The sequence below is a fragment of the Muntiacus reevesi genome, chromosome 22 (genome assembly GCF_963930625.1).
Source record: "Muntiacus reevesi chromosome 22, mMunRee1.1, whole genome shotgun sequence".
NCBI classification, from domain to species: Eukaryota; Metazoa; Chordata; class Mammalia; order Artiodactyla; family Cervidae; genus Muntiacus; species Muntiacus reevesi.
Genome location: NC_089270.1, coordinates 43,221,183 through 43,247,969, shown reverse-complemented (window position 1 = coordinate 43,247,969; position 26,787 = coordinate 43,221,183). Strand labels below are relative to the sequence as shown.

The window sequence follows — 26,787 nt, the reverse complement described above, 5'->3', positions numbered from 1 at the left end:
AATGGATTTATAAACAGGCAAAAGCACTTGTCACACAACCACAGAACAGAAGGTCTCCCTACAAAATAATTTGTTAAATGAGTCCTGCTATTTCACAAAATACAGGTGTTTTTTGAAATCACTACTCTTGAATTCATGACATAAAACCAGATTTTTGGCTTTCTGGGAGACATAAATTTGGTGTTGACTTGCATTCCTTCTATCAAGACTTTTTAAAAGTACTGTATTCAAGAGAAGTTTTGTAAATCTGTTTCTTTCCCCTATTTGCAAATTTTAAGCCAGAAAGAGCAGTCCACCCTTAGTTTCTAGAACCTACCCTAGTAATAATGCATGGTAAGTGCTAATAAATGTAAAAATGACATGGGGCAGTTGATTAAAAAACTCAAGATTCCTTGATACCCTTGAAATTCTGATTTGGTAAGTCTGCGGTAGAGCCCAAGAATCTATTCTTAAAAGACTGTCCAGATTATCTGATGAGGACCACACTTTGAGAAATACCATAATTGAAGCTAAGAATAAATGTCATTTATTTTGTTTTTTTCTGATATGAGTAATTTTTGTGAAGACCAGAACATGTTCTATAAAATATTGAGAAGTTTTATGAACTATTGGGATATTTTTTGATTTTCAGCTAACAGTTATACTATCCAGAATTCTTTCTTCCTAGAAGAACAGTTATAATTTCTTTATTCCATATCAGGCAGGTGTAATTATCAAAGAATGTGAATGGGAAAGAAGACAGTGGTATTAGATATAAAAGACACAACCATCTCTATGTTATCAGTGAGAAGGCCTGAATTCTAGCACTTGATGAGCTAGATACATTAAAAAATCTTGAAAAAAATCACTTCAGCTCCAATTCCTCACTTACAAAATGGGAATATACCAACATTCCTCATAATAATGTTTTAGGGGGAAAACATGGAATATATAACAGTGACTTAAACTATTCAAAAGGAAGATATTTTGTAAATAAAGTATTAGGATCTTGGCCCTACTTCAATAAATTTGACATCACAGAAGCAGGATAACTTCCAACAAAAAACCATACATGTTGATAAGTAAGCCTGTCGCAGTTCCATAGATGCTGACATGGGCCTCTTGAGTCAGGGACAAAGGACTTAACCAGTTGCAGCCGCAGGAGAAACAAGAGTATCAGTACTGTTGCACCAGTCCTCAGATCCCTCCAGGCAATGTGGAGGGCCCAGGAGCCTGCACACAGTGTGGTGAGTCCCAGAGGATTCTGTGCATAGGAAATCCACTGCTATAGAACAGGAAGTAAGCAAGTTGGTTTGTCTGAAAAGGTGACCCGGTGCTGTGAACTGCAATGCGTTACTTTCTCAGGATTACCAAGTGCAGAAACACTCCAAGAAATGGCCCAGGTTTAAAAAAAAACAACAAAAAAAAACAATCAAAGTCTTGGGATGTATACAGCAAGATGTATAGGAACATAAGAGGCTCAAGCAGGCTGTATCTCAACATACAGCACATAATAATACAAATGAATGGAATTTTAAAATAAAGTTAGATGGCTACTTAAAGAATTATGATTCTAGTTCTAAAAGGGAAAAAGGCAAGGAGAAATTTTACAGTGCTATTTTCACTGCGTTTGAGAAGAGGATCATAAGATTACAATGTGAAGACTCCTGACTTTGTATTGTTTATGTTAACGGCGATTTTTAAAAACCATAACTACAGCTCTTTAGACTTGAAAAAAATATCAAAAATTCCTGAAGTAACTGCCACATCACAGAAATATCCTCAAGATAATGATTAGTTTCCATGAACTAACAGCAGGAGAGCAATCCATAGGACCACCAAGAAATTATGAGAATGAGGCCAACAGTAAGGATGTGATGGAAAAGGAAGGAGAAGGTGGGTAGACCTGAGAACTTACAAATTTAGGACAAGCATTTTAATGGAAAAGGTCTGGAATTCGAGACTCAATCAGAGTTAAGGCCTCACAGAAACAGTAGGAGGATTCCACACTCTCTTTTCTTCCCTCTAAATTGTAGAAGTGTGGATGAGAGCCAGTCATGCCCAGCCAGGTTTTGAAGTACATCATTTAGCTGACAGACGCCCATTATACTAATTGGATCACCAGTTTCCTCTTTATCTTGTTGACACAAGGATTCCAGGGCTACCCATTTCTTTCGCAGCATTAAAATTTAAGCCTGCCACACATACAATAAACCATAAAATATTCACATAGGCCTATACTCCGCTTTGGTATTATATTGTAACTCCAGAATGATTCTTCAATAGCCTGCATGAGTGACGAGAAGGAAAACCAATACTAAACAGGTTTCCCATGCCTAAACATTTAGTTTTATGCTTCTGAGGCATTTGACACATTTGTGAATTACAGTTTGATTCCAATCGTCATCTTTCTCAATAACTTTTTCTATTTAGAATATAGCTACAACTACTCCCAGTGGATAAACAGAAATCAGAGTACTTTTATTAGGAGTATAAAGACTTAACATCACAGTCAAATACTACATAAAATGTCCTCATTAATATACATATGGCTATATATGTATACTGTATATTGAACTCTAAGAGAGCCTATGAATATTATTAATTATTTATAGATACACTGATTCCTTTGGTTTTATTCTCCATTTAAAAGGAAGGGAAATTTGAATACATATTAATATCAATCTTCACTGAATGACCTGGTACTTTTTAAAAGTAAGCCACCATTAAAATTTCTAAATATCCATGATTTTTAAAATGGGGCTTTATGTTAATACTACACTATTTTTAACATTTACCAAGAAAGACTCACATACACAATGTCTCTTATATTAAGCAGGGTTCTGGGTTACAGACAAAAGAATCTACCCTGGTTTAAAGAAAGAAAGGATTTACTATGGGTACTAGATAGCTTATAGCAGCCTTTTTGCAGTCACCAACCTTTTTGACACTGGAGACAGATTTCATGCAGGACAATTTTCCACGGAATAGATGCCGTGGTGGGGGGCGGGGCTGGTTTGGGGATGATTCAAATGCATTACATTTATTGTGCACTTTTTTGTCATCTAATACCAGCACTGATCTGACAGGAGGTACTGGTCTGTGGCCCAGAGGTTGGGGATCTCAGGATTATAGAATCTTTAGAAAGGTTAGTGAAATAGCCTGTAGGCAAAACTTACAAGAATAACTGGTGAAAATGCTGGACAGATCCCAGAACCATTTTATTTCTACCATAGTCAGGAAACTGGGGCCAGCCACCACACCTGAACAAAGAATCACATGGTTTTTTGCCAGTTTCTGCATCAGCAAAATGGATGTCCCATGTCTAATCCTTCCTCCACATACATTAATTGCACACACACACACACAAAGTGAAAGTGTTAGTCGCTCAGTTGTGTTGACTCTTTGCGACTCCATGGACTGTAGTCCACCAGGCTCCTCTGTCTGTGGAATTCTCCAGGCAAGAATACTGGAGTTGGTAACCATTCTCTTCTCCAGGGGATATTCCCAATTCAGGGATCGAACCCGGGTCTCCTACATTGCAGGTGGATTCTTTACTGTCTGAGCCACCACGGAAGCCCATTAATTGCAAACCAAATGTCATAAATCTGTATCTTTCAGAATCTAAATCATGTATTGATACTCTAAAAGAAAGTGAGGAGGGACTGGAAAAGGTAAGTTTTTGTTTCATTTTTTTTGTTTTGGTTAATATTCTACATTGAAATGGTGAGGTTAACATTATGGGGAAATATTAAAATGTAGAGTTTGTTTCAAAAGATTTTGGGCAACTCCAGATTGCAAATGTCAACTTCAACCTTTATCACAAAATTCAGGGTACCTTACCTAATACATTTTGCATGTTTTTCCTCTTTCTTGACAAATAAGGAGACTGTTACAACAGTCTAGTCATTTTTAAATTGCTTTGGTATTTGCTTATAAGTTTTGATCTTCATCCTATTTTCAATTCTAATTTCCTTCAGGTTGGTTGGAAAATTCATCATTACATGACAGAATTTAAAGCACAACCCCCCCCCCAAAAAAAATAAAGCACAAACCCCAAATTATTACATATTTCTTTTAGTCACTCTTCAATTCTTAATATGTCTTTTGTCTTTAAAGTTTTGTTACACTCTATTCACCATCTGTCCCTGCCTTTCTTAGGGGATTGCCAAGACCCAAATGGAATATTTTTGTGTCACTTACTCTTGATAGATTGCGGTCTGGCAAAGTTGGAGCTGTACTTCATTTGGCAAACTGTGAAATGACCTATTCCTCTTTAGACATAGTTGAAGCTTTAAAAAAAAAAAGAAGAAGAAGAAGAAAGAAAATAAATAAATAGCCTAGAAAGGGGATGAAGGAAAAAGATTATTATCCTCTGCAATTAGCTCAGATCCCTTCAAAGTTTCTGATAACCAAAACAAGAATAGACTTGATGTGTTCTCTAAAGTCTAATCATTTTTAGGTGGTAGATAGTGATCATTAAAATCTTCCATATCTAGATTCATGAGAATTTCCTATGATGCTAACAGAGCAAAACTTCTATGGAAGGGAAGGAGACATTGATACAGAGAGGAGAAGGTCTTCCCCTGTACTCACGAAGTGCCAGGATGTTAGGGCCTCAAACTCTGTGAAGAAGTTGGTAAGGAATATTTCAGAACCTAGCTTGTCCAGCAAAACAGTTAAGAAAAAGCAAGCACCAGAAAAATAAAACCTGATGGTGTCCAGGAATCCTTTACTGGAAGACATCTGAGGTGAAAAGTTCAAGCATGCCTTTTTTTTTTTTCCTTTTCCAAAGTATTAGGTTTTAATATGCATTAATATTGCATCTGCCTGCTATCACTGAGAAAGAACTGTAAAGTGGCTACTAAATCTTTAAACTGTTTGCATTTCTAAAAGGTGTAAAAACAAAGACATGTTCACAACCCCTATCTCATACCATATATAAAAATTAACTCAAAGAGTGGATCAATGATATAAGACTCAGAAATATTAAACCAGAAAATATAGAGGTAAACCTTCATGACCTTGGATTTGGTAATAAATTCTTAGATATAATACACAACAGCAACAGAAAAAAATTAATTGGACTCTATCAAAACTTAAAACTTTTTGCATCAAAGGACATTATCAAAGAAAGTGAAAAGACAACCTGTAGAATGGAAGAAAATACTTGCAAGCCATATATTTGACAGAGGTTTAATATCCAGAATATATAAAGAACTCACAATTTGGTAACAAAATACAAACTGGCCAATTAAAAGTATGTGGTGGACTTGAATAGACATTTCTCCAAAGAAAGTATACAAATAGTCATAAAAAGGTACATGAAATGCTTAACATCCTTAGTCACTTGGGAAATGCAAACCAAATACAGAATGAGATACCGTTCACTCCTACTAACACCGCAGTAATAGTTAATTGTGGTGGGTGATTTAGTCACTAAGTCAAGTCCAACTCTGTGCAACCCCACAACAGTAAACCACCAGGCTCCTCTGTCCACAGGATTTTCCAGGCAAGAGTACTGGAGTGGGTTACCATTTCCTTCTCCAGGGGACCTTCCCCACCCAGGGATCAAACCTGGGTCTTCTGCATTGCAGGTGGATTCCTTACCGACTGAGCCATACCAGGATACTAGTAGTAGTAGAAAAATAGTAAGTATTGATGAGGATGTGAAGAAACAAACACTTGGGCATTGCTGGTGGGAATGCAAATGGTGCAGCTGCTATGGAAAACAGTATGGCAATTACTCAAAAAGCTACAGAATTATCATACAAACCAACAATCCCACTCTTAGGTAACCCCTTCCTTGACTCCTAATTCCTGGCAAACACTAATTGTTTTCTTTATAATTTTGCTGTCCATGATATATAAATAGAATCACACAGTGCAGTACTTTTTGTGCCTGGCTTAGCAAATTCACTTAAGATCATCCCTGTCTTGTAGGCACCCCAGGGGGCACTAGTGGTAAAGAATTTGCCTGGGAATGTGGGAGACTCAAGAGATGCTGGTTCAATCCCTGGAGAGGAAATGGCAACTCACTCTAGTATTCTTGCCTGGGAAATCCCATGGACAAGAGGCGTCTGGCAGGCTACAGTCCATGGAGTCCCAAAGAGTTGGACACAACTGAACAATCGACTACATACACACACCCGTCTTGGATGAATCAACTGTTTGCCCTTTTTATTATTTAGTTGTATTTCATTGTATGGGTATATCAGTTTGTTTATCCAGTCACTTGTTGAAGGATATTTATAAGGATGATCCTTGAATTTCCCTTTCCATTACTAAATAATTAAAATTCCATTTAATTCCTAGATGAGTATAGTTTTGTGTTAATATTTGTTTGAAATTTGCTGTTTATGATGTACAACTATTTATAAAATCACTTGACTAACTAAAAGACCTCAATTTCTGACCTGCTATGTAAGTTTTCTGTAAAGTCTACTTGATTAAAAATTTTGACTAGTACAGCCACTATGGAGAACAGTGTGGAGATTCCTTAAAAAACTGGAAATAGAACTGCCATATGACCTAGCAATCTCACTCCTGGGCATACACACCAAGGAAACCAGATCTGAAAGAGACACGTGCACCCCAATGTTCATCGCAGCACTGTTTATAATAGCCAGGACATGGAAGCAACCTAGATGCCCATCAGCAGATGAATGGATAAGAAAGCTGTGGTGCATATACACCATGGAATATTACTCAGCCATTAGAAAGAATTCATTTGAATCAGTTCTAATGAGATGGATGAAACTGGAGCCCATCATACAGAGTGAAGTAAGCCAGAAAGATAAACACCAATACAGTAAACTAACACATATATATGGAATTTAGAAAGATGGTAACGATAACCCTATATGCAAAGCAGAAAAAGAGACACAGATGTATAGAACAGACTTTTCGACTCTATGGGAGAAGGCGAGGGTGGGTGATCTAAGAGAACAGCATCGAAACATGTATATTATCAAGTGTGGAACAGATCGCCAGTCCAGGTTGGATGCAGGAGACAAGTGTTTGGGGCTGGTGCACTGGGATGACCCAGAGGGATGGGATGGGGAGGGAGGTGGGAGGGGGGTTCAGGATGGGGAGCACATGTAAATCCATGGCTGATTCATGTCAATGTATGGCAAAAACCACTACAGTATTGTAAAGTAATTAGCCACCAACTAATAAAAATAAATGGAAAAAAAATTTTGAAATTATAGGGTGTTTAAAACCTAAGTATCATGACCATATCTTCTAAACTTCTAATGCTATTTTAACCATTTTTAAGTGTAGAGTTGGTGGCAACCATCACCACTGTTTCTGAATCTTTTCATCATCTCACATACAAACTCTGTAACTACTCTAACTACTAAGTAATAACTCTTCATTATCTCCTCACTGTAGTCCCCGGAAAGCACTGTTCTACTCTTTTTTCGCTTTTTTTGAAGTTAAAAATACTTCCTTTATTACATAAAGACAGTACTGCTACTTCTAAATTCCACTGTTTGTGCATCTCTAGGTTGTTCGGTGTTATGCCTATGATGTGAAGGACAGTTACTTCAACAGTTACTTCACGGCGTGGCTTCCCGTGAGAGTTGTCAATCATACCTGCTCCCCACTGCATGTACAGTTGCAAGCTACTCTAGGAGAGTAAGAAGTTCTCCCAGGCCCTAGAGTAAACGTAATGTTCTTCCATATTTTATAGTATGAGAAGCAACAAAGTTCTGAAGGAGACACAATTAATTAAAGACAGCATGGAGTCGCAGTCTGTCAATACACCACCCTCACTGTTTTCATTAACAAAGCGGGTTACGCTGGAGCCCGGATCTGCTTTACGATTCACTGTTACAAGACGGTGCACATTCTCCTGATTTCCAGGGTGCAAGGTCACTCTCAGAACAGCCTCCTGACCAGACCTGGGAGTGAGCGACCCCAGGTGTGGGAGCAGTCAGAAAGATCAGTGCTGGTTTTAAGCCTACACCATTTCAAGGCAGTCTCCGGCACACGTCCCATGAATTACCAAGTTAGCATTTTAGTGCTGTAATATGTTGTGAGGGGAATTATTTTCCATTATGCAGTTTAACTCAATGAAATAAATTTGGGCCAAAATTACAACCAGATTATGACCAATTCTCTAAGCAAAAAAGAAGTAACTGCTGAGGTTAACAAAGATGCAGTGATTCTCTTCACGTGGTCTTCTGCTGGTTTGTGAGCTGCACTATTAAAAATCCTGAGCTTTAACAAAAATCTTTATAGCAAGCCAATGCATCCAAACAGGCATTTAGCCAGTAAGAATTTAATTTCACACCAGTAAAATTTTAGAGTTTAGATTTATTTAGGACCATTTGCACATGTTCATAGAATAGTTTACCCCCACAAATGACAAGACGGGTCCCCTTCAGCAAGTCCCTAGCCTAAACACATCTGCTTTACTTATATATAGCAAGAGGATAACATTAAACGTGGAAGCTTTTGATTTGTGGCACCAGATGATGGTCTACCCAGAACATCCTTCAAAAGCTACAGTTAGATCTCAGAAGATGCTCATATCATCTTGGGTCTTGCCCATAAGCAAGGGTTCTGAGTAAAGAGTCGTTTTATTTTGCTGTAATAAAAATAAATAAATAAATAAATAAATTTAAAAAAAAAAGCTACAGTTAGGGATCCACCCAGCTTTTCAGCAATACAAGTCCGGTTGAGGTCTTCTGGCCTATTTGCTTGGCATTCACGTTTTATGCCTTGGGACTTCTTTTAGATGGCATCCTTAGAGCTCGCATAGATCATTTTACTCTTCAGAGGAGATAGTTCTGGTGCCCACAGGAAAAATATCAACTCCTCTTTTCTGGATTCCTTCGTTTCAAAGCTTGCATCATACAGAGCATAGCACCAATCTTTTTCAGGGAGCATCCCACAAAATGCTTGAAAGGATTGGTCATGGTGACACCAACCTCTCCTTGCCTCCCTCCACGATGATGCACTTTTCGTCTGCACTGAGACAGAAGAGGACAGCCTTCTTTCTTTTCTTGATTTCTTCTGGCGGCGAGCACTTCCAAACTTCCCTGTCATAAAAACTGCGGCATACTTCATCTGCAACTTGCACTCCTGAGGCTGTGTTCTTCGCGGTGGTCGCAAAGTGTGGAGGGAGCCGGCGGCTCCGAGTCTGCGGAGCGTCCTCCTCACAGCAGCCGGGCGAGCCTCCGGGGGGTTGGGAGGGCACCTTGGGCCCTCTCTCTGGTTTTTGCTTGCTTGTTTTGGTGTGGTGGGGTTTTTTTGTTGTTGTTGTTTTGTTTTTTTTGGCCAGTGCCATACGTCATGAGGGATCTTGGTTGCCCGACCAGGGATCAAACCCTTGCACTGGAAGCTCTGAGTCTTGACCACTGGACAGCCAGGGAAGTCCCGCTGCTCTCTGCTTCTATGAGTTTTACTATGTTAGATACCTCACAGTAGTGGAATCATGTAGTATTTGTTGTTCTGTGACTGGTTTATTTCACTTAACCTAATGTCCTCAAGGTTCATCCATACTCTTCTGTGTATGAGAACTGTCATTACTTTTGAAGGCAAAATAACATTCCATTGTAAAGATATACTACTTCTTTATCCATTCATATGTTGATGGACATTTAGATATTTCCACTTCTCGGCTATTGTAAATAAATAATGCTGCAAAGAACATAGAGTTGCTAGTATCTTTTCAAGATTCTGATTTCAATTCTTCTGCAAAAATACCAGAAGTGGGACTGTTGGATCATATGGTAGTTCTATTTATAATTTTTTGCAAAACCTCCATACTGTTTTCCATAGTGATTATACCATTTTTCATTCTCAACAACAATTATTTACAAGGATTCCAGTTTTCCCATATCTTTGCCAATACTTACTATCTTTTGATTTTTTGATAACAGCCATCCTAACAGGTATGAGGTGATATTGTAGTTTAGTTTGCATTTTCCTGACAATTAGTGACCTTAAGCATCTTTTCATATAGCTATTGGCCACTTGTACATCTTCTTTGGAAAAAATATCTATTTAATTCTTTTGCCCATTTTTTAATCTGGTTATTTGCTTTTTTGCTATGAATTACAACAGCTTCTTACACATTTTGGGTAATAAGCTCTTATCACATAAATGGTTTACAAAAATTATCTCTCATTCTACCAGTTACCTTTTATTTTGTTCATTCTTTCCTTTGATGGATCAAAATTGGGAAAGGAGTATGTCAAAGCTGTATATTGTCATCCTGTTTATTCAACATATACAGAGTACATCATGCAAAATGCCAGGCTCATAAGATGGAATCAAGATTGCCAGGAGAAATATCAATAACCTCAGATATGCAGATGACACTACCCTAAAGGCAGAAAGCAAAGAGGAACGAAAGAGGGTGTTGATGAAGGTGAAAGAGGACAATGACAAAGCTGGCTTAAAACTCAACATTCAAAAAACTAAGATCATGGTATCTGATCCCATCACTTCATGGCAAATAGATGGGAAAAAAGTAGAAACAATGACAGACATTATTTCCTTGGGCTCCAAAATCACTGTAGATGGTGACCGCAGCCATGATATTAAAAGATGCTTACTCCTTGGAAGGAAAGCTATGACAAATCTAGACTGTGTATTAAAAAGCAGAGACATCTTTGCCAACAAAGGTCCGTATAGTCAAAGCTATGGTTTTTCCCGTAGTCATGTACAAATATGAGAGTTGGACTATGAAGAAGACTGAGTGCTGAAGAATTGATGCTTTTGAATTACAGTGCTGAAGAAGACTCTTGAGAGTCCTTTGGACAGCAAGGAGATCAAACCAGTCAATTCTAAAGGAAATCAGTCCTGCATATTCATTGAAAGGACTGATGCTGAAACTGAAGCCCCAATACTTTGACCACCTGAGGCAAAGAGCTGACTCACTGGAAAAGACCCTGATGCTGGGAAAGATTGAAGGCAGGTGGAGAAGGGGGTGACAGAGGACGAGATGGTTGGATGGCATCACGGACTCAATGGACATAAATCTGAGCAAACTCCGGGAGATGGTGACGGACAGGGAAGCCTGGCGTGCTGCAGCCCATGGGGCTGCTAAGAGTTGGACATGACTCAGCAACTGCAACAAGGAGGAGACATGAAAACTAAAAGCACCACTGGCTCCTGACTTGAATCCAGGAACAGAAAAAGGACAGTGGAAATACTGGGGAAATCCAAACAGTCTGTAGTTTAGTTTACAGTATTTGTTAAACTAATCTTAATTCTTAGTTTTGGTCACTGTTCCATGGCTATATGAGATGTTAACATATTCGGAGACTGCATAGAGAGTATTATTAGAACCATCTGTACCATCTCTGCAACTCTTCTGTAAGCCCAAAATTATCAACATAAAAAGTTTTTTAAAAAAATTTTAGCTTCAGCAAAACACAGGGGGTATACTCAGCAATACTGTAATTCAAATAAATGGGTCTAAATCTCAGGTAACTGAAACCCAAAATAAAAACAAGTCATCAGTATCCAGTTATTGCTTTTCACCCACACAGTTTGAATGTCCAAGTTTTCCAAACTAAAATTTCACATGAGTCATGAAGAGTGAGTAAATATCTACTTTTACACCTTCAGGAACACAATTCTGTATTTCAATTTAGATTCTATGAGAAAGATAAATTTAACTTAAATCATGTTTATTTATACTACTTCTTCCAAGTTGTAAATTCACTGTTAAGGACTGTCTGTAACCAGACAAGAATTCCAGCTTGTAGTTATAGGAACTTACATGGCTATGATACATAGTAGTGTTAAATCCTCCCAGACTAAAATGGTATAGGTGGATTCAAGGCAATGGCATAAGCACGTAAAACACTGTCAGAAATGTCTGATGCCAAAGATAATGAGTATTTGTAATACAACACTTTATTTTTTAGGATACTCTGAACTGCTTTATATCTTAAAATGCCTAAAAATCAATACTTCTTTTTACTTTATAGCAGGTTTATAAAATGTTCTTTAGAGGCTTAAAAACAACAAATGTAAATCCAATTTACCTATACTACAAAAAGTATATTAAACTCTTAACAGAAGTAGAGAAGCTCCACCTAGATTCTTATGGACAAAAATTCATGTCTACATAATGGCTTGCTTTGATGTTTGTTCAAATATTAGTAAATTAAAATTACAGAAAGCACTTTAATATGTTTAAATAAATTTATTTATATTTAAAATCAAGAATCTCAAACACATACCTCAAATATAACACATAATAGTAACTCAATGATTAATATTTATTTAATTAATATATGACATAAATTAAAGACTATTTCACTAGACCAAAAGAAAATATGAATATTACAGCCAACTTTATTTAAACCCATTTTGTTTTCTAAAACTCTAAAATTAAGGCAAGAATTAAGAAAGTAGAAAAATAAGACAAATAATTTGGCCTGGTTCTTTTATAGTGTTAACTTATATTTGCTTAAAATGATAGAAGAAAAGTGTTATTGGCATAATCATATATCAGAAAAAAAAACTTTTTTTATCTTTTTACCTCTCTGAGATTTTCTGGGCTTCTCTGCTTAGATTGAATGAACAACGTTTTCAGCTTTTCCAAATCTTTGCTCTGTAAAACAAAGTGTATTTACATTGATCTGTCACCATGGACACAAGTTCTTCTAAAAATTTGGAAAGGATTTATAGCCTGGGTAACAGAGTGTTACATTTACGTAATACTGACTTCTAACTTTGCACAGACATTTTATTGAAATAAAGAAACAGATTTACTTAAAACAACTGAAGCTCTCAGTGTGGATTCACTGGTCATGTTATATTGATAGACAAATTTGATTACAGGACCATTAAGGCAAATTGAGAGTTGTTTGCATGATGCAGTGATATTTCCTGTTCTGAGTACGAGGGACCCAATGAGTGTAGCTTACTCTCACATCAACTCAGTGAATAGCAGTCACATGCGCTAGCTGTGAAACTATACACGAGTAGTTGTTTCCTTTTCATCTAGAGAATTCAGTTTCAAAATAGTGTTCCTGACTGAAGGCTAACTTCTAAGATGATCCCCTGGAGAAGGGAATGGCAAACCACTCCAGTATGCTTGCCTGGAGAATCCCATGGACAGAGGAGCCTGGTGGGCTACAGTCCATGGGGTTGCAGAGTCAGACACAACTGAAGCGACTGAGCACGCACACCTTCTACAATGTCCAATAAATAGTTGTTGAAAAGAAAATTGTTTCCTTTTTAAAAAAATACAAACAATAATAGGATCAACATTACTGCACACACAAATCTGTGCACTTATCCAAGTATTCCTGTGGCATAAATTTTGAAAATTGGAATGGCAGAGACAAAGGTATGCATATTTTGAATTGCAAAGCATATTGCCAAACTGTCCTCCAAAATCCCTGTAGAAATTTACATTACCACCATCAACAAATAAAAGTGTCCATTTCTTTTATATCTTTGAGATATTGCTCATTACCACTTTTAAAAAAATTTCTTTAACCAGAATGTCATTCTCATTCATCACTTTTACAATTAGAAAAAAATTTTGAGATATTACAGGTTTTGCTATTCTTAAAACTTGTTGTTTAGTCACTAAGTCGTGTCTGACTCTTTGTGACCCTGGACTGTAACTCACCAGGCCCCTCTGTCCATGGGATTTCCCAGGCAAGAATACTGGAGTGGGTTGCCATTTCCTTCTCCAGGGATCTCCCTGAAACAGGGACTGAACCCACATCTCCTACACTGGCAGATGGATTCTTTACCAATAAGCCACCAGGGCAGCCCATTCTTAAAACTAGATAGCTATTAATTAGCATGAAGTTAAGAAATACTAACCAAGTTATGTTTAGAATAATTGCTCATGCTGAATAACAGTTCATTGGCTGAATGGTATTTTATGTTCAAGTAAAATGGTGCCCATTCTTCTGCTCAGCTCTTTTCAAGGTACCTGAAGGAGAGATAAAATAAGTTTATTATTGATGAGTCGCGAAGTTGTGTCTGAATCTTTGCGACCTCGTGGACTGTAGCATGCCAGGTTCCTCTATCCATGGGTGTAAGTAAATAGAAAAGGGTATACATATATATCAAGTACTTACTTAATGGAGAATAATGTAGAGATGAACTAACTGGAGTAGAACATACATTCGTGCAAGTTAAGATGAGGAGAAAATTCTAAGTAATGGGTTTAAAAGACAGGATGGAATTGGGAACTTACTATGGGGGTGGTACATGTTGCTCTGACAAATGAAGTTGAAAGGTGCTGCCTTGCTATTCTAGAATTGCATTTCCAAAAGCTTACACCCCAAACTCAATGTGTTCAAAAGAAAACTCATATTCTACATCTCTTTTCTACAGAACATTCAGCTAATTGTGAATCCAGGCCATGATGCTATAGCTAGACTTGCAATGTTCAGTATGTAAATACAGTTCACACAAATGGAGATGAACTATAAGTACTCACTGGATTTCAAAGATTTAGTATAAAACAATGTAAAATATGTCACTGTAATTTTAATATAGATTACCTATTGAAATGAGATTTTGGAGACACTGAGTTGAAAATATATTACTACAAAATAATTTCACTTGTTTCCCTCTCTCCTTTTTTAAAATGAGGCCACTGGAAATTTAAAATTAAATATGTGACTCATATCTGTGGCTTGCATTATATTTCTATTGGACGGCAATGATCTAGACCGTTGAGATCTAGATTGCTAAGATCAAGGGCTAGATTATGAAACTAACCATCAGTTGCTGTGCTGTAAGAATCTACCAGAAAAGGAGCAAAGACGTGAGAGGTGGAAGGAGTTAGCAGTTAGCTGGGTTTGGCTTGAACTTTGAGGAATCATAAAAGGGGATTTCCAGGTATGGGAGAAAGGCTCATAAAGCAAAGATAGAAAACTAGGTTTTAAAAGCCAGATTATCGAGAACTGCTGCTCTCACTGTTATCTCTGCTGCTTTTGCCAGAGCTTTCAGCAGTGCCTGAGAACATTCTAAACATGTCTGGGCTGGACCATGAGGGAGCAAACTTGAGCCAAAGGGTTAAAATGGGAAAGTCTGTCTCCCGCACCCAGCTGCAGCCAGTAAGAGAACCAAGAGGGCATGAACTTGAAGGGCAGAAATCAGTTGTCCCTCCCCCCAGGAGATTCCTTTTCCAGTACCAGACTGGGCGTTCTGAGTTTGGGTGGAAAGGTTTATTCGAATGCTCTTATTCACATACAAGGCTGTGCATTTCAAGGATGGCATCACTCCCTCACAGGAGGGAGTGGCCTCCTTTAATTGTAACAAAACCCCGGGCTATCCCAAAGTTTGCCTGAAACTCATCAAAATTTGGCACACACATGGGATCTCTGCCTTGATGCCAAAGTTGTCATCGGTGTCCAGCTTTGTATCCATCTTCTTTATTACATGCAGATGGAAGGCTGGCTGGCCCTAGATATGTCAACTTCCCTCTTCTATTACCCGGTGGAAATCCCGGCTGCCTGTGCTCAGGCATGCCCAACTACTGAGCAACTGAAGCTCATGACCTCTGAGGTTTTCTTCAACCTTATGTTACTAAAACAAAAGCAGTGGTTGCCTGGAACCAGAAAGAGGCTGAAGAAACTCTGAAGAGTGATGTACATTTTCTTTATTTTGATTGTGGTGAGGGTTTGTGGGCATATGCATAAAACAACTTATCAAAATATACTCTTTCACTATGTCAATTATACCCCCATGAAGCTGTTAAAAACAGTATTAACATATTTCCTTCTCATAATCAGGTTCGTCGACAAGAAATCAATGAATACTCATTTATCACCTACTCTGGCCACCTCCATTCCTGGTAGGAATAGTGTTTTCCTGGCCAAACAGCACCTAAGAGAAGCCATATTATTATTTCCCTTTATGCAAATAAAGTAACATTTTTAGCAGCATAACTTCCTTTATATATCTCTTTATATATTAGCCAGAAGAGAAAGTCATCTGATAGATACATGCTTAAAACTGATGGATTGTATTTCTATAGAATTCCCGCTAGGAAATTAAGAATAAAACCCTGAAAACGTCACAACCCAGTACAGGCATAATTCATTTTATTGTACATCACAGATACTGTTGGTTTCCTTTTTTTTTTTACAAACAAATTGAAGGCTGTAGCAGCCCTGCATTGAGTAAGTCAATCAGCAAAAAGATTATGACTTGCTGAAGGCTCAGGTGAAGGTCAGCAATTTTTAGCGTTAAAGTACTTTTTAATTAAGGTATGTACATTATTTTGGACATACTGCTTCTGCACACTTAACAGACTACAGTATAGTGTAAACATAACTTCTTATGAACAGGGAAACAAAAAAATTTCAGGTGAATCAGTTTATTGTGATATTTGATATATTGCTGTGGTCTGCAACCGAACCCAAGTGTGCCTACTGCAGAATGGAGCAGTTGTCTCAGGGTGTGTTTCTGTGAATCTTAACCTGAGACAAAGACTCTTGTGTGTAATGATGGGAGGTTTTCAGGTGAAAACTGTAAGGAAATGGGGCAACCAGGACAGCAAAAGGCAAGAAGCAAAGATGTGGGCCCAGCTGTAGCCTACCCCAGCCTGATCCCGTAGGCAGCTGTAGACCATGAATGCACTGCCAAGCCGTCCCCCTTGGAGCAGGCAGGCGCCCTCCTAGCAATCCTTAGCTCCAGGCCATCACCAAAAGTCTTGGGGTGTAACCACTGGGGCTTTTCCTGGCAAGGCAGCCTCCATCAGTGAAGGCAATTCTTGAAAGGAGGTTCAACTGTGAACTGTTAGGAGCCTATACTCATAGCAGCTGGAGAACCAGGGCATTTACCCACTTGAAAAACTCCTGTTTTCATTTCCTCATCTGTAAAATGGGACTATAACAACAGCAGCTACTTCATATACTCATCAAAACTAAATAATAATACATTAAAGCGCTCAAAAGAGCTTGGTATTAAATAGTATATGCAAGTCACTTAGAATTGCACATAGCATATGCTCAATAAACATCACAATGTTATTGCTGCTGTTGTCTCTTCAGAGGTGACCACACCAGGCCTCTCATTGCCTAGGTGCAAGCCAAGGCCCTGCACAGCTGCACACCCAGGAGTGAGATTTTTGCCCAAGCATTACTTAAAGGCAATCTAAAGATTTCACTTCTAGGTGAAATCCATTTTATCTGACATTTTCTCCAAGTTCAAAATCAAGCAAGAATAACTTTCCTCTTTCTCTTCAAAGAGGGGGAAAGGTGCAACCTCAACATCAGCTGATTTTTATTTCTCTGGGAGGTCCTCAATAGATGGTTTTCACCTAGTGTCAGAAAAACCAAACCAAACACAAACCCCTCTCTCTCGCCTACACTGTGTGGCCCCAACTATGAAACCAGTCTTCCTCAAGCAGCAGAGTTCCCGCAACCACACACCATACTTGGAGCATCATTTAAATTCCAGGGACCAATTCTTGCGTTCTCCAGAGGCAAACAAAGAAATACTAGACTCTTGCTTTGCTTCTCCTCATTTTGGAAACCAAACTGACATCTTTTTTCGTACCTAACTAAAGAAACTGGGATGGGTCAGCGGCGCCTAGACAGGGTTCCCAGGAGAGAAGGAATTGCCAGCGAAGAAGGGGCCTGGCCTCTCTGAGACGGCTGGCTCGCCCCCGGTCCGGCGCCTTTTCGGAACCAGCACGCCAGGGGAAACCCCGTGGGAGAGGCGGCCCTGGCCGCTGAGGCAGGCACCTGGGCGGCTCTTCCCTTTGCATGCACCGGATCAGTCCGTAGACGTGCTCCAGGATGTTGGCCGCCCGCGGGAGCCTTCCCCTGGCCCCCGCCGGGCGCGGCCGGGACGAGTCCGAGGGTCTCGGATCCCCGGCCACGGCCACGGGGGCCTTCAGACTCACCGTCCCCGCGACCTGCGCGCTCGGCGCCCCTCAACAGGCGGCGGGGGCGGGCTCGCCTTTGGCCCCGCCTCTCTGTCGGGTTTCCTGCTCTCGTTTTGGTTCAATCGCCAGGGCACTTCCAACACTTGGCGACCCGGTGCTCTATAGGCCGCCAGCCTCCTCTGGCCGTGGGGATGCTCCAGGCAAGAATACTGGAGCGGGCTGCCACGCCCTCCTCCAGGGGATCTTCCCGACCCGGGGATCCATCCCAGGTCTCCTGCTTTGCAGCTGGATTCTTTACTGTCTGAACCACGAGGGAAGGCTTCACCCTTCCGTAGGTGTTCATTCATCTGGAAGCTCTCCAAATGCTGCGACTGGGGTTATGGAAGCTTCCTCCAGTAGGCACAATGAATTATTAACTCCATTTTCATCCCCTCTCTCCTCTCTGGAGAAGTTGGGAGCCGGCTTGAAAATTTCAAGCTTCTAAGTATGATGTGATTCTTTCTGGTGACCAGCCCTCATCCAAGAGTCATCCAAGAGCCCTCATCCAAGAGCCCACAGATTCAATAGATTAAAAGATGCTTCTAGTGCTCTTGTCCCTTAGGAATTCACAAGGGTTTGGGGAGCACTGTGCCAAGAACCAGGGATAGAAACCAAAATATATATTTTCTATTTTCTCATACACAGACTCTAGCCTATACCATATATGATGCATCAGATACACTAAATATTACATTGCATTTATTAAAGAATGTCTACAGTGCTTTATAATTTCTAATAATGAAGAGTGTTATGTTGTCTGAGACCAGTCACTGAACATGTTAGAAACAATATTTTATCAGTCAAAAGTTTATTTGAATAAACTTTTTTACCTACTTCGCTTTGTCACTGAGGGAAACATAATTTTTTATTCTCTTCTTTTGCCATAACAGTAATATAGACTGTTTAGAATATACAATGTTGTTAAGTGTATATGAAATATGTAGCTCTTATGTAGCTCTTAAAACTGCTTTAAAATTTTTATAACTTCCAAGAAGACATTTCATTATTAGAAAGTATGGAAACTGGTTATGCAAATGACAAATATTTTGCAAACACTTTAAGCTCCACAAATGTTTAATAGTAACAATTTCATGGGCGCACTTTAGCCTTTATTAATTGGTTTCCATTTCATATTTTACAAGCCAATATCCTACAAATATATATGCTATTGGCACCTTTAATATGAAGATTCATATTATTGTTTTCCCAACAAAGCTGTGGAGAAGTTTTATTGCATCTAAAAACAAATGTTAAGATTCAATGATGTATTTAAGAGACAATACAAATCCTCTCCACAAAACTGTATTTTTTTTTCCATTTTCCATTGCAATGAAAGAGCATGAAGATTCAAGTTGTCAGTTTCCTTTCCTATAATAGTTTGAGTGTCAAAGGACACAGTGATTTTTGTACCACTAACCAAAGGAGTGGACATTCTTTTGCTCAGACTCCTCAGCTGTAGGGATTTTCTATGTCCATTATCCTAAAATGAGAGAACTGAATTATCTAAATTTCTCTCCAGCTCTGTAATTTTATTATTTTTAATATTGTATGTTCTACATAATGCCAAGTACAACCAACAGTAACATTTTCTAAAGATCATAAATATTAGAGGAAGGAATCAATAAGCAAGTATATTACATTGTGTAACATTTTCTTTACCATGCCATCATACCAGTTTTTAAAAGTTGTATAATTCCACTACTCCTTCAATTTTGTACATTTTTAGTACAGTACCTAGAAAAACCGCAAATTTGACAATATAAACACATATTTTTTAAATCCCATGTTGGTATTCTGTTTTTAGATGGAAACTTATGTAAAACAGTAAATATATGAAAGCCATTGTTGCTTGTATAATTCAACTTAATTTTTAAAAAAGCAGTAAACACAATCAAGATTTTTTTTAAATGGGAGAATATATGGGGATAGGTACAAAGATACCCAAATTTCTTAAGATTTAAACTGATTCTGAACCTGATATAGATCATGGTTATGAACATAGGTCTGTCCAGTTAGTTCTAAACATTCACTGAATTTTTGTGCAAAATCAGATCTAATGGATCAGATCACACCCCTAGATACTGCAGTAGACTTTTATCCTGAGGCCGATCCTTGACTCAGTGAATGGCACCACTCTGTCCACTCGTCCGAGGAAAAGATCTGAAAATCATTCTCGACTCCTGCCCCTTTCCAGTCCCTCTTACATCCGTTCTTCCTGCAGTTACCAGAATGGTCTTTATAAAATGCAAATTTTTATATATGTCCCTCCTTTGCTAAAAACCTTTAATGTTCCTAATGGCCTGAGGATAAACACCTAACTTCCCTCCATAGACTTCCAAGTCTCTTTCTACCTGCCCCCCACACTTCCCTCTAGGCTCTCCTCTCTTTACCAAGTCCATCTCTCCATCTCCAGCCATGGCCCTTGCTCAGTTACTCTGACATCCCCCAGGTACAAGAATGTCTTTTGGCCCACTCAACCTGAAATGCTCTTTTGCCCTTTCTTCCCTGGCTAGCTCCTGCTGTCCCATCAGGCCTCTGATTTGATGACTTCCTCCAAGAAGTCCCACTGGCCCTCATAACACCATACTGTAACCCCACTGCAGCCCCTAGCAAACAGTATTGTAATCACTCATTTTCCTCCAGTTGGCCACTAGACTGAGCTTCTCACCTGTGTGCCGTGGAGGAAGCTGTGCGAAGTAAGAGCCCAAGCTTTCAAGTCAAAAAGACCAGTTCCTGCAAGTATAAGTTGTGTGTACCTCAACAAGTTTTTAACCTGTCTGGGTCTCAGTTTCCTGTCTGAAAAGAAAGAAGACCACCATGAAGATTCATGAGACAACATGTGAAGTATTTGCACACAGCCAAGCACTTAATGGGCTTCCCAGGTGGTGCTAGCGGTAAAGAACCCACCTGCCAATGCAGGAAATGTAAGAGACACGGGTTCAATTCCTGTATTAGGAAGATCCCCTGGAGGAGGGCATGGCAACCCACTCCAGTATTCTCGCCTGAAGAATCCCCTGGACAGAGGAGCCTGGAGGGCTATGGTCCACAGGGGCACAAAGAATTGGACATGACCGAAGCAGCTTAGCATGCACTCATACAAGCACCTAGTAGATACTAGATAAACAGCAGTTACAGATGGTAACAGTTCTGCTGCCAAATCTCCTCCATAAACTGGACTGCTCCAAGAGAATGAACACCCTCTTATCACTACCAAGTAGACTTAGATGAAAGAGAAAACTGATTTTTCTGACCCTCTTCCAAAAAGATCCTCTTTAGCTATATATACTTAAGGAGGTTATCTGACTGGTTTTCATGCCTCAGTTTCTTTATTTGAACATGCCTCATGTGATTGATCTAATCATATGATACACATGCAAGTATTTTTAACAAACACAACATCTTGAAATGATACATTGCTTTGCTTATTATCAACTGAAAGAAAATTAATTTGTGGGTGGGCAAGATTATTTTGGTTTGTAAGATCTTAGTTCCCCAACCAGGGATTGAACTGGGCCCTCGACAAAGAGAATGCAGAGTCCAAACCACTGGACTGCCAGGGTAATTCCCTCAAAGAAATATGATTTTAAAACATTAAAATATCTCTAACTGTAAGCTAAGAAACCATAAATAATGTAAAGCAGTAAATCCTCACTTTCAGTCATGACCCTTAATATTTTCCTTTCTGTAGTCTTTTTTGCCAGAAAAGAAGTTGTAAAGCAGGTTATTGGGGATTTCACCATACCTTCTGCGCCATGTGCTATGACCGTAGGCAACCAAGCAAGTGAGCAGCTAGTAGAGGAAGCCCCAGTAGTTAGGAAAATCTACATTCTGTGCAGCACAGCCTTGCATAATTGAGATTAGATTCTTTACAATCTATCATCTATCTTAGACTCACAGACTGTTAGAACTAAAAGATACATTAGCATACTGGAGAAAAACGGAAGATCAAGCACATATTATATATTTAATTTCCTTCCTTCCAAATTCTTCCAAAATGACAGTAAAAAGATTGTGTGAAGATACACAAGATAAAAAGGATGGGAGAAGAAGCATAGCAACAAAATACTGCAAGCCTGAAAACAGTGAATGAATGGTAATTGACTCAGATAGCTCACTGAGACCTAAATCCTGAAGCTGCAGAGGGAAAGCTGAGAAGCAATCCAGTTCCATTACAGAATCCCAGGAAGATCCAGATCAAGGTTGGCAGCACCAAGTGCCTCTGAAATAGGGGCAAATGTAGGACAATTGGGGGAATGACTTGATTTCTGTTTAAGAAGCAATTAGACCCTCAGACCCCTCTCTCCCATTTGATGCAGCAGATCAAGTGTTTCTCCACCACCCCATCCAAATTCTGGAAGTTTACTCTGTGGAGATAGAAAACAGAGTTTCTGGACTAGGGGATGCTCAGCCCAGTGGAGAGTACTTCAGTACGCAGAAGTGTTCATAGGATGTATACTGAATGTTGACGACACCCTACACACACCCCTCCCCAGTGTTTTTTCTGAATGAGCTCCAGTTGAAGGGAACCAGGGCTATATCTTTGAAGCAGAAAATTGGAAAATGTTTCTCTAGAGAACCTGAGTAGTCCAAAATAATATCTATAGATTCGACAAATTTTTCCGGCCAGGTCATCCTTCGGTGAATCTCATAGTCAAGAAACCCAGAGCTTCCAATCTGCTCAGAGCCCTTAAATATGAGCAGATGACCAAGGATCACCAGTTCACCAAAGGAAAGTCTGTGGCACAAAAGACAGAAACTAAAAGAAAGGAAGTGGTTGGGGCGAGCCAACTTGGAAAAAAAAGACACCATGGAGGCAAAATAATGCCTTAAATAGATGTAATTAAAGTGCTCAGACAGAGAGGAAAATTTATTTCACCCAAGAAAAAGAACAAGGTACTATCCAACTTCAAGACTTACTATAAATTTACTTAGTAATCAAGACAGTAAGGTATTGATGAAAGAATGAGCAAAAAGATCAGTGGATCAGAATAGAGAGCCTAAAAATAGACCCCTATAAATACAGTCAGCTGATCTCTGAAAAAGGAGTAAAGATGGTCTAATGGAGCAAAGATAGTCACCTCAACAGGTGGTGCTGGCACAACTACACATCCACATGCAAAAAAGGAGTATAGACACAGACCTTACACCTTTCACAAAAACTAACTCAAAATGGATCATAACCTAAATGTAAAACACTAAACTATAAAATTTAGAAGACAACATAGGAGAGAACCTAAGTGACCTTGGATACAGGGATGTCTCTTTAGATACAACATCAAAGACAAAAACCGTGAAAGAAAGAATTGATCATCTGGACTTCATTAAGATTAAAAACTTCTGCTCTGTGAAAGACAATACCTAGAGAATGAGAAGACAAGCCACAGACTGCAAGAAAATACTTGCAAAAGACACATCTGATAAAGAACTGCTATGCAAAATGTATGAAAACTCTTAAAGATCAACAATAAGAAAAAGACCAACTCAATTTAAAAATGGACAAAAAGACCTTTCCAAAATTTGGAATCAACTGTGATGTCCTTCAGTAGGTGAATAGATAAAACTGTCATACATCCAGACAATTGAATGCTATTCAGTGCCAAAAAGAAGTGAGCTGTCAAGCCATGGAAAGACATAGAGATAAGGAGTGATCATAAAATGCATAATACTAAGTGAAAGAAGCCAATCTGAAAAGGCTCTGTGATTCCAACTGTTAATATATGACATTCTAAAAAAGATGAAACTATGAAGGTTTCAGTGGTTTCCAGGAGTAATGGTGGATGGGAGGGGAAATGAATAAGCAGAAAACAAAGGATTTTGAGGACTGTGGAAATACTTTGGACAATATTACAGTGATGGGATTTGTCCTTTAGCATTAGTCCAAACATAGGGTGTACACCACCACGAGGGAGCCATAATGTAAATTATGGACTTTGGGTGATTATGATGTCAATGTAGGATTATCCTTGGTTATACCAAGTACCACTCTGGTAGTGTTGATGTGTAAGGGCAGGGAGTATATGGAAAATCTCAGTACTTCCCTCTCCGTTTTGTTGTAAACTTAAATCTGCTCTAAAAAATAAAGTCTTCTAAAAAAAAGCAATGTTAAAAAAAAATTAAAAGTTCTTTTGAAAAAGAAACATGAATGTTTGATACCATTGACCAAAAGTTCTTGGAAATTACATGTATAGTAGCAGAAATTAAAGCTCAGTAGAAGGGCTAGAAGATAAAATTAAGGAACTCTTCCAGAAAGTAGAAAGCAAAAACATACAAAGTGCTCATGTCAGCAGTACATTTATTAAACTGGAATGGTATAGAGATCAGTATAGTCCCACACAAGGACAACACACAAATTGGTAACACTTCTAATATTTTTTAAAAAGAAAGGAAGAACAAGTAAGGATGTGGAGAAATTGGAATTCTTGTGCATTGCTGGTAGCAATGTTAAGTGGTCCAGCCACTATGAAAAACAGGCTGTTAGGTCCTCAAAGAAAATTAAATTTAAGTGTTACCACTTAACACATATGATCCAGCAATTCCACTTTCACATTTATACTCAAAGAATTGAGAACAGGACCTAAACCAGATATTTGTATACTCATGTTCATAGCAATATTATTCACAATAACAAAAAGGTGGAAGCAACCCAAATGTATACTGACAGATGAATGGACAAACAAAACATTGTATATACAAACAATGAAATATTATTCAACCTTAAAAAGGAAGAAAATTCTGACATGTACTACAGCAGGGATAAACCTTGAGGACATGATACCGAGTAAAAGAAGCCAGCCACTAAAGGACAAATATTGTATGGTTCCACTTACATGAAGTTCCCAGAATGGTCAAATATGTAGAGATGGAAAGCAGAATGGAGATTTTACTAAGGACTGGGGGTCAAGGAAGCTTACACTGTAATGGGTACAGAGTTTCAGTTTGGGATGATGAAAAAAATTCTGTAGATGGGTACTGATAATGATTGCACAACAATACTTAATTCCATTTAACTGTATGTTTAAAATGGTTAAAATTTCATGTATATTTTACCACAATTTTAAAAATGAGAAATTTAAGTGTATAACATAGAGACACAGGGGCAAGTATTAGAAGAAATAGAAGTTGGAAGTATTTTCCTTTGAAGATGGCAAGTGGTGGGGGAAGGGATGCTGTTTTCAGACAAGCTTTGTGAAACTATTTATCTTTAAACTATGTACATGTAAAATTTTGATAATACTTTAAACAACAATCCTAACTAATTTGAAAAAAAGTTTTAATCCTTCAATTATACAGACAACCAAATCACAGAGAGAGTAGAGTCCTTGACCGAGGTGATCTAAAACAGTGAGTAGCAGATTAAAGAGTTGAACCAACATGTTCTAGATCAAAGCTCAGCATCTCATCATCGCAGCACAGTGCTCAGTATTCAGTTATGGCCGACTCTTTGAGACCCTTTGGACTCCACCAGGCTCCTGGGATTTTTCAGGCAAGAATACTGGAGTGGGTTGCCATTACCTCCTCCAGGGGATCTTCCCAGCCCAGGGATCAAACCTGGATCTCTTGCATTTCCTGCATTACAGGCAGATTCTTTATCTACTGAGCTATCGGGAAGCCCATCACAACACATGGTACCTTATAATAGCATCTTCCTGAATATCTTAAAATAAACTTCTGGGAGTCTTGACTTAAGCCTTCTTAAATTATTTTTCTGCATGTTTTATTGAATGTACAATAATACGATAGATTTCCCTGTTTTTCTTAGCATTATTTGTTAAAAGTGACTTTTTTCCTAATCCAAACACACATTTGAAGTACCATACATTTCCAAATTTACTCCTCTATCCTCATAATTCAAACTGAACAGGGTTTTTTTAATCATGCTTTCAGTGTTGTTCTGAATAGCCAGAAAGGCTTTGCTGTTGATTAAAAAAAATCATCCTTTTTTGGTACTGAGTCTAAAACTTAACCATGGTGACCTTTATGGAAACAGAAAGCATTTCTACTTCAATTAAACTCAAATCACCTGTTTAATATTAATTTTAATATTAGTTTTTTCATTAGAAAAATGATATAATTAAAAAGAGTAGCTACACTAAGCAATGATACATAATTTACCAGGCTTCATTCAGACTTTAGAATAAAACTCCATGTGGACACTTCTTCCAACAATAATCCATCAGTTATAAGTTGAACACATACTAATGGGTATGTTTAAAATAATTTTTTAAAGAACTGTAAAGACCTGTCGTAAGCATGTCCTCCAACACTGACAAAATTGCCTTTCCCCAGAATAATGTATTTGATAGGTCATCAGTCTTAGAACTCTATAAATAAAATGTATTATGATTTTAAGGTAACACTCCTTGTTACAGTAGTGTAAATTATTGTGTGTGGTTTCTAATCTTATGTGACTGCTTCAACCAGGTTGGATGGGCCTGAAGGCAAGGTGGCCCAGACTGCTTATGTAATAAATGCTCATTAAGCATTTGGAGTGACTAAATAATGAATCAGAGTATGGAGTCATGGAATGTTAAAGTGGAATGTGTCCCAGGGACCTACAGATCTAACTTCTTCTTTTTACAATTAAGGAAATACTAAAGAAACCCTTGAATGTGTACACTTATGTCACACATTTCATGGGCATTTGCTCATGGCAGCCCCACTAAACAGAGAAGCGAAAACAGTAAGAGAAGTTCAGTAACACGCCCGAAGTCACACAGGTAGTTAGTGCTAACACTGGGACTCTGACCAAGGTGATGGGAGACCAGAGCATGTGCTTTGATGAAGCCCACAGGCAAATGTCTACTGATTATGGTGATCTTATAGCTTTGAGCTTCCCCAGTGGCTCAGAGGCTAAAGCGTCTGTCCACAATGCAGGAGTCCCGGGTTCGATCCCTGGGTTGGGAAGATCCCCTAGAGAAGGAAATGGCAAC

General features: G+C 38.6%; 1 protein-coding gene and 1 pseudogene across 1 annotated transcript in view; both read right to left on the bottom strand.

The window, feature by feature from the left end:
• CLOCK (clock circadian regulator) overlaps nucleotides 1-628 on the bottom strand; it is a 332,535-nt gene extending 331,907 nt beyond the window's left edge. Inside the window, exon 1 of the mRNA XM_065914278.1 lies at nucleotides 618-628. The gene's annotated coding sequence lies outside the window, so the exon portion shown is untranslated. The remainder of the gene's footprint in view (nucleotides 1-617) is intronic.
• A 7,886-nt stretch (nucleotides 629-8,514) lies between these two features.
• On the bottom strand, nucleotides 8,515-9,277 carry LOC136152761 (destrin pseudogene; annotated as a pseudogene).
• Between the last annotated feature and the right edge of the window lie 17,510 nt (nucleotides 9,278-26,787).